The sequence below is a fragment of the Lolium perenne genome, chromosome 2 (assembly GCF_019359855.2).
Source record: "Lolium perenne isolate Kyuss_39 chromosome 2, Kyuss_2.0, whole genome shotgun sequence".
Lineage (NCBI taxonomy): Eukaryota > Viridiplantae > Streptophyta > Magnoliopsida > Poales > Poaceae > Lolium > Lolium perenne.
The window spans coordinates 119,820,982-119,837,470 of NC_067245.2; positions in this window are offsets into that span (position 1 = coordinate 119,820,982).

Genomic DNA, 16,489 nt, shown 5'->3' on the forward strand with positions numbered 1-16,489 from the left:
CAAGCAGGTTGAGGTGGCCGGCAAAGATCGGTGACTCCTTCATGCCGCTCCATTTCCATGTCCTCCAGTAAGAAGGGTGCTCTCCTTGTTTCGTTCCCCTCAGGAGTGGACTGCGAGGTGACGATGCCGTATATCGAGGCCCTGCGACCACGGCGCCCGCTGCATCGACGAGTCGCCATCGGTTCGTTGCGCCGCCACAACATACGTCACGATGATCTCCGCCACCGGCCACGCGGTCTTTCGTCGTGGTGAACAGACATATGCCATGGGATGGCTTAACTTGGGGCCAAATGGACGCTAGAGGATTCGGGGGAGGGTTTTTGTTATGGATGGAGAGGTTTCCGGATGGATTCCTCAAGAACTTGGTCTTGGCCGAAGGAAGAAGAAGATGAACTCAAGTACAAGAACAACACTAGATCTCTCTATTTCTTCATCACAAGTGCTTACAAGTTTCTCAGTACAAGATTCCTAATGTCTCTGGTCGTGCCCGCGAAGGGCTGTGCCCCCTCTCCTTATATAGGGGAGAGGGTGGCTTACAAGGGAAGGAACCCCAGAAACCCTAATGGGATCTTTGACTAGACAAACTACTTTACAAAGCTACTTTGGCTACCGGTGATGCCGGTTTGCCTTTAATCAGAAGCCGTGACATCCTCCGGCACCTTTTACGTCATCCTCTGCCTTTGGCGTCATGGCTTCGATTAAAGTTGAAGTGCTTCGCTCATCTTTGTCTTCTAGCTCAGGAGAGCATCTTTGACTGGTCTCTGCCGACGTGCTACAGTGTAGCCTGTTCCGGTTATTCCGGTATGCTCTCAGCAAGTTCCGGTATCCCCTCCTTGGGATACCGGTATGATTCTCTCGAACCAACTTGCGCTTATCCGGAACAAACTTTAAACCGGTACTTTGATGGCCTAAACCATCCGGTTTGGCATGCCTTTGGCATACCGGGGTCATCCCCAACATTAGTCCCCGAGTCGGTATAGTCCGGTGGATCCTATCCAACGGACCATGCCAGGTTTTCCTTTCTCAAGGTACCGGTTTAACCCTTCCGAAATTCGGATCAAACTCTTCGGCGTCCTTGCCGAACTTATGCGTCTATACCGGTCTTCTCCGCATCCCTTGTCATTAATCCTCTCCTCGACGAAGTCGAGAATATCTCGAGTACCGTGTCCGTCGGTGACATGCGCACCGTGCCTGGCGCGCGACAGTGTCTGTGGTCATTCCGGTTCGTCTTCTGTGCCAGCATTTATGACACCGCACCGGATCCGCGCGGCCGTTCCGGATCCGTGTGGCCTTCCCTGTGTCTTTTATTTTTCGTGCGTGTACCCGCGCACCACGTGGCGGCCCAAGAACCGAACCGCCGTGGCCCAGCGATTTTCGGCCCACTACGCGCTCTCCCTATTTAAGGGGGGAGCGGTTCCTCCTTCTTCTTCTCGCATTCGCCCCTTTCTCCTTGCGCTCTTAGCTTCCTCGCCCTCGTGTTTCCGCCGTCGCCGTTCTCCGCCGAAACATCTTGCTCCGACGAAGTCCGGCCGTTGCTCGTGCCGCACAGGGACTCTCCGCCGCAGGTGAGGATCCTCGAAGATCTTCGCTGCCGTAGCCTCGGTTCCCGCAGCTCCTCTCGCGCGCCACGCCGCTGGCCTTCTCCGACGACCTCAAGCCCGTCGCTCCTCCGGCAATCCTCTTCGCCAACGTCTCCGCCGCCTATGGTTAGTCTCTATATCCCAATATCTTCTTACTTGTCTTGGCATTTCAGTTCTTGGGGCGCTAGGATATTTATCTCCGCTTTTCCTTGCTTTTTTCCCTTTTTCGTAGATCTTCGTACGAGGCTAGGACTCGGGAAAGTTGTTTGTGAGTAGCATCCGACATCTTTATTCGATGTCAACCGATCTTTATCTTTCCGAGTCTACCGGCAGCAGCCCACCACGACGAAGCCTCCGATGGTCTTACGACAGATCTCGCCCGTAGCGAGGCCGGTACCGTAGCTCTGTTCCTCGCTACCGGTAACCAAGGGGAAGCCGGCAGCTCCGGCCAAGGCGCCGGAGTAGATCCGGACTCCTACACGAGGGAGCCTGGATGGGCTCGATACGTCTCAAAAGTATCTATAATTTCTTATGTTCCATGCTACTTTATTGATGATACTCACATGTTTTATACATACTTTATGTCATATTTATGCATTTTCCGGACTAACCTATTAACAAGATGCCGAAGAGCCATTCTTTGTTTCATTGTTTTTGGTTTCGTAAATCCTAGTAAGGAAATATTCTTGGAATTGGACGAAATCAACGCCTAGGGTCTTATTTTTCCACGAAGCTTCCGTAAGACCGGAGGAGATACGAAGTGGGGCCACGAGGCGGCGACACGACAGGTCGCGCGGCCAGGTCTGGGGCCGCGCCGCCCTGGCGTGTGGGCCCCTCGTGACGTTCCCTGACCTACCCTTCCGCCTACATATAGCCTTCGTCGAGAAAACCCCAGTACCGAGAGCCACAATACGGAAAACCTTCCATAGACGCCGCCGCCGCCAATCCCATCTCGGGGGATTCAGGAGATCGCATCCGGCACCTTGCCGAAGAGGGGAATCATCTCCCGGAGGACTCTTCATCGCCATGATCGCCTCCGGATTGATGTGTGAGTAGTTCACCCCTGGACTATGGGTCCATAGCGGTAGCTAGATGGTTGTCTTCTCCTCATTGTGCTATCATTGTTAGATCTTGTGAGCTGCCTAACATGATCAAGATCATCTATTTGTAATGCTACATGTTGCGTTTGTTGGGATCCGATGAATATGGAATACTATGTTATGTTGATTATCAATCTATCATCTATGTGTTGTTTATGATCTTGCATGCTCTCCGTTGCTAGTAGATGCTCTGGCCAAGTCGTTACTTGTAACTCCAAGAGGGAGTATTTATGCTCGATAGTGGGTGCATGCCTCCATTAAATATGGGACAGTGACAGAAAGTTCTAAGGTTGTGGATGTGTTGTTGCCACTAAGGATAAAATATCAATGCTTTGTCTAAGGATATTTGTGTTGATTACATTACGCACCATACTTAATGCAATTGTCTGTTATTTGCAACTTAATACTGGAAGGGGTGCGGATGCTAACCTGAAGGTGGACTTTTTAGGCATAGATGCATGCTGGATAGCGGTCTATGTACTTTGTCATAATGCCCAATTAAATCTCACACTACTCATCATAATATGTATGTGCATTGTCATGCCATCTTTATTTGTCAATTGCCCAACTGTAATTTGTTCACCCAACATGCTATTTCTTATCGGAGAGACACCACTAGTGAACCGTGGACCCCGGTCCATTCTTTTACATCGAATACAATCGACTGCAATACTCGTTCATCGTTTCTCTGTAAACATCATCATCCACACTATACATCTAATCCTTTGTTACAGCAAGCCGGTGAGATTAACAACCTCACTGTTAAGTTGGGGCAAAGTATTTTGGTTGTGTTGTGCAGGTTCCACGTTGCGCCGGAATCCCTGGTGTTGCGCTGCACTACACTCCGCCACCATCAACCTTCAACGTGCTTCTTGACTCCTACTGGTTCGATAAACCTTGGTTTCTTACTGAGGGAAACTTGCTGCTGTACGCATCACACCTTCCACTTGGGGTTCCCAACGGGCGTGTGCTTTACGCGTCAACAAGCTAAATTTGGTCTTTTGCTTGCACTTCTATCAACCTTCCGGTCTTTTCACCCTTCTAGATCTCTCGGGCTTCGATTTGTCGATCTCTTTGCGAGACTTCTACCGGAAGGTCTTTTCTCGCAACCTCTATCGAGTTGGTGGTTCGGGCCAACGAGGGAAATCCGATTTGTGTGCGTGTGTGTGTTGTATCCCCACGATTTCCCTACGTGTTCTTCGTGTTCATCGCGTTCATCCACCTCCCCCACGAATTCCACCCAAATCCGTGAAGATCGGGCACATCCTTGGGCTTAGCCCTTATCATATGGTATCAAGAGCTCTTTGGTTGCCACGGATTTGACCCCCACAACCCCCAATTCCATCAATTTCGCCCAAAAAAATTCCCAAAAAATAGCCCCTAATTGGCCTTGGATCGATCTCGCGATTTGTTGAGTTATTTGTGGTTTTGTTCCAATAGAAACTTGTTTTTGGTGTTGATCTACAATTCCCCCAACCTTTCCCACCAGTTTGTGCCAATTTTCCCACGAAATCGAAGATTTTCGGGTCAGTTTTTCCGCCAAATCGACGAACAGCCGCTGAGGCCGGCACTGCCGCCCCGGTACGCCTAAGATCGTTGGCCGAGGCTTTGATCGCGCTTCTGTGACGCCCAGATCGCCATTGCCCCGAAATTTTTCACACTTTCTTCGTTTTCGTTTTGGCATTTCCCATTTGTGTTTGGTCTTCGGTGTTGAGTGACATTTCAGCTACCACAAGCTTCCGCAACATCGACAACGACGACGGCACCCCGAGGATTCAAGCGGTTCATTTGACACCTCCACCACCATAGCAAGTTCAAGCTCGTCGACCACCATCATCAAGTGGTATAACTTGCTCCTAACTTGTAGCCCTAGCCTCTTTTGCGGTACCTTTCCTATCGAGAGTGGCTTTCTAGTGTTGCGAAGCATTGCGCAAGCGTCCCGACCGTGAGGGTGTGCGTGTGTTGAGCAAAGCTACGAAGCAAGCTCGTGTGAAAAGATAAGCAAAAGAAGTGTGCCATACTTACATAGATAGTAGTATCCTTACATAGTGAGAAAAAGAAAGAAAAATACAAAAAGAAAAAGTGTGTGAGTGACACCTATACACAAAAGAGTCCAAAGCTTTTAAGCAAAAGAGAGAAAAGAGAAGAGAGGCGTCTTGCGCAAATCTTGTTGCTTCTCAATTTTGCAACCAAGCCACGGTCTCTCTTGCGTTAGCGTGACACCGAGCTAGTAGTCTTCGTTAGGACCATTTTGTTATTGCTCATTTTCCAAGTCGCGCTAACCCCATTTTGTCCCGCGCGTGTGTTCCTCCTTGTGTATGCCTTTTGTGATCACCGCCTTTGACTTGTGACTTTTGGATCTTACCCACTTTTGACAATAGACTTTTCGTTTGGTTCTTCCATTTGGCTTTCCACATCCATACCTAACACCATATAGAGTTTTGGTTTTGTGTGTGTGCATACATATCGGTTGCCCTCCGCCTTGAAACACCTTTTCGATTTTGGTTTGCAAGTTTTGACACTTTTGGTAGTCTTTCCTAACCACCCACCACATAGTTCTTGTTTTAGTTGTAACCATGTCTAGTGGAGAAGGGAACCAACTACCGATGACGCGGCACCAACATTGGATAGCTACTCAAGCCGTCCACGCCAAGCTCAATCAATTTGAAGCCATGCTCAAGGATACCAATGTCCGCTATGAAGAAAGAGCTCAAGTGCAAAGGATTGACCTCAACAACCAAGTTCAAGACCTCAATGAGAAGATTGAAACTCAAGGCAACGAGTTGAAGGCAACATTCGCCATACAAGGTCAAGAGACAAGGGAAATGAAGACGGCGTTGGACAATATCCTTCATACAATCAACCGTCAAGAAGATAGAAGACACCACTCAAGGTCTTCGCGCTCTCATAGTTCAAGGTCAAGAGCTCCTACACCGTCTCGCCATGATTCCAATGAAGACCCACGCCACCATAATGTGGATGTTCAAGTGCTTCACCAACAAGCTCACGAAGCGGAGCAAGCTCGACTCCGACTTGTCCAAGAACGTCAACGCCTTGAAGAAGAGCGCCTTCTACAAGAGAATCTCCATGCTCAATTCCAACAAGAGCAAGAACGCCTTCGACATGATCAAGAGCTAGTTCGAGCAAGGGAACAAGAGCGTCTCCGCAATGAACAACAAGCACTTGAAGAACAAGAGCGGCAACGACAAGTACAAGAAGCTCAAGCTAGAAGGCAACGACTTCATCAAGAAGAAGAGAGGCAAGCGCGTCAAGAGCACCAAATCATCAATGTTGTTCAACCTCAACGCCCTCAAGGTCAAGATAATCGCCGCCATCATGATGATCGACCTCATGCTAGAAGACCACCTCCAAGGGCAAGAAATGAGGAATCAAGTCATCACCAAGCATCAAGTGAAGAAAGTGTGATGCCTCGACGCTCCCGCAACAATGATGATCAAGATGAAGGTCATGGCAGACCACCTCCTCGTCAACAACATAGCAACAACAATAGAGATGCTCAAGGTCCACAACATCTACCTCAACAACGTCAAGAAATTGGTGAAGAAAGGCCACCTCCTAGACGCAATGACCGCAATGAAGAGGAAATCTTTGGGAAGCTCAAGTTCACCATGCCTAAGTTCCATGGAGAGGAAGACGCCGATGCATACTTATCTTGGGTACTCAAGGTTGACAAGATTTTCCGCATACACAACTTCTCCGAAGCAAAGAAAGTGGCTATGGCATCACTTGAGTTTGAAGGATATGCAAATGTTTGGTGGGAAGAAGTGAACAAGAAGCGTGACAAGGAAGATCTAGAGCCCATTGACACATGGGAAGAGATGCAAGAAGTCATGCACAAACGCTTTGTGCCCAACCACCATAAACGCGACCTCTTCAACAAACTTACTCAACTCAAGCAAAGCTACAAGTCCGTTGAGGAATACTACAAGGAGATGCACATGACCATGATGAGTGCCAATGTGGATGAGCGAGAAGAGCAAACAATGGCAAGATTCTTGAATGGATTGAACATTGTCAAGAGGATAGTGGAGTTCTTGCCTTACACCAACATGGTTGAGTTGCTTCATCAAGCTACAAGAGCCGAGCGCCAAGTGCGAGAAGACATAGCAAGTGCAAAAACAAAGTCCTTCGCCACGAGAAATGCAACAAACACCTCCTCAAGCATCAAAAACACAAGTGCTATTGCTTCAAAGGATCCTCCCAAGCAAACGAAGAGTGCCTTCAAGACAACAAGCTTCAAGCCGGATCAATCAACTATGTCCTCCAAAGCTTCCACGGGATCTAGTAACATCACTTGCTTCAAGTGTGGTGCTCAAGGACATAAATCCTTTGAATGCAAGAACACAAGAGTTATGATAACTCGAGATGATGGAGATGTGGAGTATTTGAGTGAAGGTGAATATGAAGCCTTGGTACAAGCCGCAACCAATCATGAAGAGGATGACTTGGAAGACCAAGAGCAAGTCCTATGTGTGCATGATGCAAGCCCATCTCTTCTGGTGACCAAAGTGTTGACAACCCATGCACTCCCCAATGAAGATCAAAGGTGCAACATCTTCCAAACAAGAGCCTAATCAATGGCAAGTCAATAAAGGTTATCATCAATGGAGGGAATTGCCACAATCTTGCAAGCACCGAACTATGCTCCAAGCTCAACCCCACACTCCGGAAACACCCCCACCCTTACCATGTGCAATGGCTAAGTGACAATGGAAACGTCAAGATACAACACACCGTCTCCGTATCCTTCAAGATTGGCGCCTATGACGGTGTGACACATGCTACTTGGTCGCCCTTGGCAATATGACAAAAGAGCAACCCATGATGGCTACACAAATGCCTATAGCTTCAAGGTTGGCGACAAGACATTCATCCTACGCCCAATGACTCCTAACCAAGTAATTGCGGACAATGCAAAGGCTTTAGCGAGGGCTAAGGAAGCTACCATCACTAGTGAGATGAGTGGTGAGAGAGTGACCCACCAAAAAGAAAGTGAGCGCCACAAGCCATATATGAGTGAGATGAAGAGTGTCCTCATAGCTACCAAGAGTGAGATGCGAGAAGTGCACCACAACCCATCCACCAAATTGCACTTTGGGCTCATTTGCAAGGGACCATCATCGGAGACTAACAACTTAACAACACTTCCTTCGTCTTTGTTGTCTCTTTTGAAGGAGTTCCAAGATGTCTTCCCCGACGAGCTTCCTCATGGACTTCCACCGCTTAGAGGGATTGAGCACCGCATCGACCTCATACCCGGCGCCCCTCTACCAAACCGCGCCGCCTACCGCACCAACCCCGAAGACACAAAGGAGATCCAACGCCAAATACAAGACCTCCTCGAAAAAGGGTATGTTCGTGAAAGCTTAAGCCCTTGTGCGGTTCCCGTGATTCTTGTTCCTAAACCGGATGAGACGCAACGAATGTGTATGGATTGTCGCCCCATCAATGCCATTACCGTTCGATACCGCCATCCCATTCCGCGTTTAGATGACATGCTTGATGAATTGAGTGGTGCCACGATTTTCTCTAAGATTGATTTGCGTAGTGGCTACCACCAAATTCGCATGGCAATAGGTGATGAATGGAAGACGGCATTCAAGACAAAACTTGGTCTCTATGAATGGCTTGTCATGCCATTTGGTCTTTCAAATGCTCCATCTACTTTCATGCGTCTCATGAATCACATCTTGCGACTTCTCATTGGCAAGAGTGTGGTTGTCTATTTCGATGATATTCTCATTTATAGCAAAAATCTCGAGAACCATGTGCAACATGTGAGAGAAGTCTTATGCATCTTGCGTCATGAGAAGCTTTATGCAAACCTTCCCAAGTGCACCTTTGCTCAAAACAAGTTGGTTTTTCTTGGATTTGTGGTTTCCGCCAATGGTATTGAAGTTGATTCTTCAAAGGTTGAGGCCATCCACAATTGGCCCACTCCTACCAATGTTGGTCAAGTTCGAAGTTTTCATGGACTTGCCGGTTTCTATAGACGCTTTGTGAAAGATTTTAGCACCACAGCTTGCCCTTTGAATGAGCTTACGAAAAAGAATGTTCCATTTGTGTTGGGCAAGGTCCAACAAAAAGCTTTTGATGAGTTGAAAAAGAGACTTACCGAGGCTCCACTACTTGTTCTTCCGGACTTTTCCAAAACTTTTGAAATTGAATGTGATGCGAGTGGACTCGGTATTGGTGGAGTTCTTATGCAAGATGGAAAATCCGTGGCATACTATAGCGAGAAGTTGGATGGCGCACGCCTCAACTATCCTATATATGACAAGGAACTTTATGCTTTGGTTCGTGTTCTTGAAGTTTGGCAACACTATCTTTGGCCAAAAGAGTTTGTTATCCACTCCGACCATGAGTCTTTGAAATATTTGAAAAGTCAACACAATTTGAACAAATGTCATGCAAAATGGGTTGAGTTCATTGAGTCCTTTCCATATGTAATCAAATACAAGAAGGGCAAGGACAATGTTGTTGCGGATGCTCTTTCCCGCAAGCTTACCCTTTTACTCACTCGCTTGGATGTCCATGTTTTGGGTCTTGATGAAATCAAAGACTTATATGCCTCCGATACTTTCTTTGGCCCAATCTTTCCAAAGTGTTCTAGCGATAAGGGCATCGACGATTTCTATTTGCACCAAGGATTCTTGTTCAAGGGCAACAAACTTTGTATTCCCATGTCTTCGCTTCGCCTTTTGCTCTTACAAGAATCGCATGGTGGTGGTCTTATGAGACACTTTGGACGAGACAAGACGCTCTCCATACTATCTACCCATTACTATTGGCCAAGAATGAAGCGAGATGTGGAGCGCCTATGCAACCGTTGCACGACATGCTTACAAGCTAAGTCAACATCCAACTCTTATGGTCTTTACACACCGTTGCCTATTCCTTATGCTCCTTGGTCCGATATAAGCATGGACTTTGTACTAGGATTACCTCGAACTAAATATGATCATGATTCAATTTTTGTAGTGGTTGATAGATTCTCCAAAATGGCTCATTTTATACCATGCTCTCGAACGGATGATGCTTCACATATTGCCTCCTTGTTTTTTAGGGAAATTGTGAGACTCCACGGTGTACCAAGAAGCATTGTGTCGGACCGAGATGTCAAGTTCATGAGTTACCTTTGGAAGACACTAATGACCAAGTTCAACGTCAAGCTTTTGTTCTCGTCATCATCGCACCCACAAACCGATGGGCAAACCGAAGTGGTGGACCGAAGCCTCTCCACTCTACTACGAGTCATTGTCAAGAAGAATTTGAAGTCGTGGGAAGATTGCATCCCGCATGCGGAGTTTGCCTACAACCGCGCCAAGCACTCTACAACAATGAGAAGCCCATTCATGGTTGTCTACGGGTTTGAACCACCTACGGCGATTGACCTCCTTCCTCTTCCGCTACATGAGCAAGTAAACATGAACATCGACAAGCGAGCACAATACATGAAGAAGCTACATGAAGATACAAGGGCAACAATCGAGCAACAAGTTCTTCGTCAAGCAACACGCCTCAACATGAAGAAAAAGGCACGGATCTTCAATGAAGGGGACCTAGTGTGGATACATCTTCGCAAGGACCGTTTCCATCAAGAAAGAAACTCCAAGCTCAAGCCCCGAGGCGATGGTCCTTTCAAGGTCCTCAAGCGCATCAACAACAACGCCTACGTCATCGACATACCAACATCCAAGTACTTGGTGAGCAACACATTCAATGTGTCCGACCTCTCACCATATCATGAAGATGAAGAGAACATAGAGTCGAGGACGACTCTTTCCCAAGGGGGGGAGATGATGTAGCCCTACCCAAGGTCGATACTACATCAAGACCGACAAGCCCTCCTCGTGGCCCAATGACACGAGCTCGAGCCAAAGCACTACACCAAGAGGTGAATTCGCTCCTTTCCACGTATGCATTTGATACCCCTTTGGATGGCGTGCTACTTCATGCAAGTGCTCTATGTGTCATCGTGTACCAAGCTCACCAAGGAATCAAGGAGAAGAAGGAACGCCGTTAACGCCCCAAGGAATCGAAGAAGAAGAAGGATCGGCTGTCAAACGGAGAAGATCGCCTGTGGACGGCTCGCCACCACCGGCAAGATCGCCGCTCAGAGCACTCGGCAGCCGGCCAAATCAGCGGCTGCATCGCGGCCGAAGCACTCCCAAGATCGCGCTTCGAGTACGCAAGATCGCTGCCACGCCGCATCGCTGCCTAAGCACCAAAGATCGCCGGCCTCCTCGACGCCCACTGCATCTGGACCATTCGTTTAAATCATGTGGCTGTGTACTTTTCATAAATGACTAAGTTACCCCTCCTCAGATCTGGGCTCTATATATAGGGCTCCTCCAGCCACGAATTAGGGTTAGAGATGAACTAAGAAGAAACTTGAGCTTTGTTATTACCCATGTGGGAAACCCTAGATCTTTGATCTTGTATCCACCCGGGCTCCTTATCGACTCGTGAAGATCTCTTTGGTGACTTCTACCGTTTGTTTGATCTTTTGCTTGCACTTCTACCTATTTGGTCTTTTGCTTGCACTTCTATCAATCTTCCGGTCTTTTCACCCTTCTAGATCTCTCGGGCTTCGATTTGTCGATCTCTTTGCGGGACTTCTACCGGAAGGTCTTTTCTCGCAACCTCTATCGAGTTGGTGGTTCGGGCCAACGACGGAAAACCGATATGTGTGCGTGTGTGTGTTGTATCCCCACGATTCCCCTACGTGTTCTTCGTGTTCATCGCGTTCATCCACCTCCCCCACGAATTCCACCCAAATCCGTGAAGATCGGGCGCATCCTTGGGCTTAGCCCTTATCACTCAAGATCTACACTAGTAGAGTCGCTGGATGGCCGGGCTGTTGATGCCTAGCATGGCACTCTCTGCCGGGAGAGTCACCGGACAACAGGACACGGAGACCGGCCAGAGGAATTTATCCTGGGAGCTTCGTGTGACACTCGGGGCCAATCAGAAGAATATGCGTGATGGCGGCACCTGATCGGGAGCGCGGCGGCACACCGCTGCAGGTTGAGCCATCGACGAAGGTGTACCCGGGCCGCCACATATGACCAACGAGGGCGGTACGAGGCAACCAAGCATATGGTTACTCAAAGCGGAGCTTTGGCTGCCACAGTTCACCCGAAACATCTGTTATAATTGCTACAAGTAGAAATTCACTGCCGAAGAAAGAAAATTTGGGCCCCCCTATAGAATCGGGCGTATCTTAGTGCTCCAGAGCTCTATGCATCTCTAACATCACATGGTGTGGACAAATCGACCAGGTCCATAGCTCTACACATTCGGGTATGAACACCAACAAAATCACTTTGGTATGGACAACTATTTAAGGATCTGTATTGTGTGCCAAGTGCAGAGTTGAATACGATGAGGTGAACACTGGGCATAGATCAAACGAAACCAAGGATTCTCATACACAAAATGCAAAGCAAGTTAAAGGAGGTTTCTTTTGAGGTTTTACTAGGAGGTTTCCTCTTTATGATCTCGAAGTCTCATATGTTGTTTTTGTGCTGAACAAAATTGTTGTTGCCGAGTATAGGGAGAGACAAATGTTGTCATTGCACAATGTGTGTGTTTCAATATTTGCAAATAAGATATTTGATAGATCAACATTTATCGTCAAAAGGGTAGGACAATTTCTTTGATTTTCTAAAAGAAAAAAAGAGGAAGTTACCTTTAAAAGAAAAAAGGAGGAAGGTAGAATTGGTACTTTCTACATGCCGTCATGTTTGCAACCCTTGTTTAAACTATGATAATTGTTGGATCGGTATGTTCGGCTATTTTGCTTATTCGGTAGCAACTCACGGGCATATTTCCCAGTCAAGTACTAATCAACTAGGACTAAACGTAGACCCCAAAAAATCATAGTATCTCTGAATCTATGCCTCAAGCACACGCTATGATGTTTTTGTTTTTAATATTGAATGTTTCGTAAGCTGTCCATCTATGGGAATGCCATAAAAAAGAGATTTATATTTTGTGAAGCTGTCGAAGTGTCCATCTATGAGAATGACATAAAAGAAAGCTCGAATATTATAGTGGAACGAATTCTTGGTCTGACCAAGTGGATGAGAGGAGCAAGCGCGTGGTACCTCGCGTCTCGGCGAAGTTGGAGTGGTAGTGCATCCGTGCCGCCTCTAGCATCTTGGACACCTCGTGCGCACTGTCGGATGCCTTGAGGAAGTGATCGTCGAGGTCCCGCAGGATATCGCCGAGCCTTGCAGCCTGCGGCGGGACCAGCACCACCGTCCTGCCTTTCTTGCCCTCGGTTCTCCTCGCGGCCTTCTGCGTCAACGCCCGCCGCGCCACGGGCTCCACCGCTGGCTTCTTTCCCTCGGCCACTTCTTCAGCAGCCGTCGATGGCGCTGGCGGTCGAGGCGGAAGCTGAGCCTGTTCCTCTGGATCGGGCGGCGGTGGCGGCGGCGCAGCGGCCTCCGCCCGCTCAGCTTCCCACGAGGCGGCTGCGCTGGATCCCAGCGTGAGCGGCGGGATAGATATGCCGTCCCGGGGCCCGAAAATGAACTCATCCCAGGAACCCGCCTTGTGCCCCGCGTCCGGAGGCAGGGAGGGCGGGGCGCGTGTGGGAGGGGGCTGGTGCGTCGGAGGCGGAGGAGGAGGCGGCTGCAGCTGGGCCTCCTCCTCCGGACGGCGCGGGTCCTCGCCCTCGTCGTCCTCCTCCATGATTGGCGCCTCGCCGGATGGTTTCTTCTTGATCGCCGGCTGGAGGGGCAGGTCGGGCGCGCTCATGGACCTGACGAGCGCCGGCGAGTCCTCTGGCGGGCCCGGCGGCGGCGGCGGCGGCGGGAGCGCGAGCGCGGCGGCCTGGGCGCCGGCGCCGCCGGAGGAGGACATGACCGCGGCGGCCGAGGCGGAGTGGCGCAGCGCGCCCTCGTGCGCCTCGCCGCTGGCGTAGTCGGAGAGCGCGGCCCCGACGTTCCTGAGCGCGGCGGCGTGGGCCGCGTGCGCCCCTGACAGCCCATGCCGCGCCTCGACGGCCGCCCGCAGCAGGTTCTTCTGCTCCCGGCACCGCGCCACCGCGCCCTCCGCGTCCTCCTTGGACTGCCCGCACCCCATCGCGTTCTCCTTGGCTTGGAGTTGGAGTGGAGAGGAAGAGGCCGCTGTGGCTACGTATGTGTGCGCGCGCGGGGGCGGGGCGCTTTGCTCTGCTCTGCTCTGGTTTCCTTGGCGCGGGGGGTTTGCGTGAAGGGGATTCCCATTCTTTTTGGGGGTGCACGGGCAGATGCTTTTGTGCTTTGGAATAAAGCAGGCGGGCTCCACAGGAAAGGAGGCACGGCAGACCTACGGTCGTCGTCGCCGCCGCGGACTGGATCGGATCACTGCGGAGGGCCACGGCGGTGCACGACACGTTGGATAAATCGCCAACATATTTTCCCTTGAGATCTTCTGCAGTACCCCCACTGTGTGTTTGTGGTGTGAGAGTGAAACCATGGAGAAAACTTGTTGGTGTCTTTCTTTGGATAGAACCACAAGAGTTGTTTGTTGTTGCAATTAACACCATATCTTACTATAATTATTTACATGGAACAAATTTATACTATTATATTAGAATTGGTCGTAGGTCATATAACGCGTTTGGTGAAAGAGATTGGGATCATTTTTTCCATCCAATTATTTTCAACATCTCCACATCAACGTCCACAGTTAGATTAAAGCAAAATCATTGCTTTCCTTCATGTACTACATTGCTTCCTAATTGTCAGATCCGAAGAGATTATTGCTTTCCTAATTCCTTAAAAACATAGAAAATGATTACGGTTAATCTCCTTCCATCCAGGCAACCTCCACCCCCTCCCGGCGTGTTTGGATCCTCTACAGTTGTGTTGTTACTGTATACGTGATGTAGCCATGTAAATCTGCCATCAACTCTGATCCAAAGGTCCTCCTTAGTCCTTCCTCTTTTTTATTGACTGAAAAAAACTCTGCACCCACACGCGACGATGCCGGAGACTGGGAGCTTGCTAGCCTCGTAGTAGAGCTACAGCCCTATGGGAGTGGTGCAGAACATCATCAAGGAGACGCCGTTCCTAAAAACCCAGCTTCTACCATTGTTCGCTGAAACATAGTCGCATGGAAAATAAATCTTGCTGCCTAATTAGCGGTGGAGAAATTCATGCTCGATCCATGAGCTGCAAATGCTTTCTTCAGTTCTTCAATCGGGTACCATATTACTTAGCATCGATCAAAAAACTGTTGCAGATTCGGTAACTTGCACTTTGTTCTTCGACTCGTCCAGGAGGCGGGCGAGAACGACCTCCCACGGCGCCATTATAGTGCGCGTCGATTTCAGCTGCACAGTTGCGCCGTCAATTGAGCTTGCTGGCCGGCCGGCCAGCTTGAGGAGCCAAAGGACCACCGTCTTCGACGGCATTACTGGCATCAACGCAGAGCTTTTTTTTAATTAATAAGAATTGAGAGCAGAGGAACGAGAGCCCTTGAATCAGATTGGACGGCAGATTTACAAGACTACAACACCTGTACAGTAACAAAGCAACTGTAGAGGGAGCCGAGCGATGGACCCCAACTCCCATTCATCTATGACGACAAGGAATGAACGAAGGAGAAGACCTTGCGATCTCGAGGCCGATCTAGACGGATATGCCATGAGCGGGGCTAGAACAAGCAGGTTGAGGTGGCCGGCAAAGATCGGTGACTCCTTCATGCCGCTCCATTTCCATGTCCTCCAGTAAGAAGGGTGCTCTCCTTGTTTCGTTCCCCTCAGGAGTGGACTGCGAGGTGACGATGCCGTATATCGAGGCCCTGCGACCACGGCGCCCGCTGCATCGACGAGTCGCCATCGGTTCGTTGCGCCGCCACAACATACGTCACGATGATCTCCGCCACCGGCCACGCGGTCTTTCGTCGTGGTGAACAGACATATGCCATGGGATGGCTTAACTTGGGGCCAAATGGACGCTAGAGGATTCGGGGGAGGGTTTTTGTTATGGATGGAGAGGTTTCCGGATGGATTCCTCAAGAACTTGGTCTTGGCCGAAGGAAGAAGAAGATGAACTCAAGTACAAGAACAACACTAGATCTCTCTATTTCTTCATCACAAGTGCTTACAAGTTTCTCAGTACAAGATTCCTAATGTCTCTGGTCGTGCCCGCGAAGGGCTGTGCCCCCTCTCCTTATATAGGGGAGAGGGTGGCTTACAAGGGAAGGAACCCCAGAAACCCTAATGGGATCTTTGACTAGACAAACTACTTTACAAAGCTACTTTGGCTACCGGTGATGCCGGTTTGCCTTTAATCAGAAGCCGTGACATCCTCCGGCACCTTTTACGTCATCCTCTGCCTTTGGCGTCATGGCTTCGATTAAAGTTGAAGTGCTTCGCTCATCTTTGTCTTCTAGCTCAGGAGAGCATCTTTGACTGGTCTCTGCCGACGTGCTACAGTGTAGCCTGTTCCGGTTATTCCGGTATGCTCTCAGCAAGTTCCGGTATCCCCTCCTTGGGATACCGGTATGATTCTCTGAACCAACTTGCGCTATCTGGAACAAACTTTAAACCGGTACTTTGATGGCCTAAACCATCCGGTTTGGCATGCCTTTGGCATACCGGGGGTCATCCCCCCAACATTAGTCCCCGAAGCTGGTATAGTCCGGTGGATCCTATCCAACGGACCATGCCAGGTTTTCCTTTCTCAAGGTACCGGTTTAACCCTTCCGAAATTCGGATCAAACTCTTCGGCGTCCTTGCCGAACTTATGCGTCTATACCGGTCTTCTCCGGCATCCCTTGTCATTAATC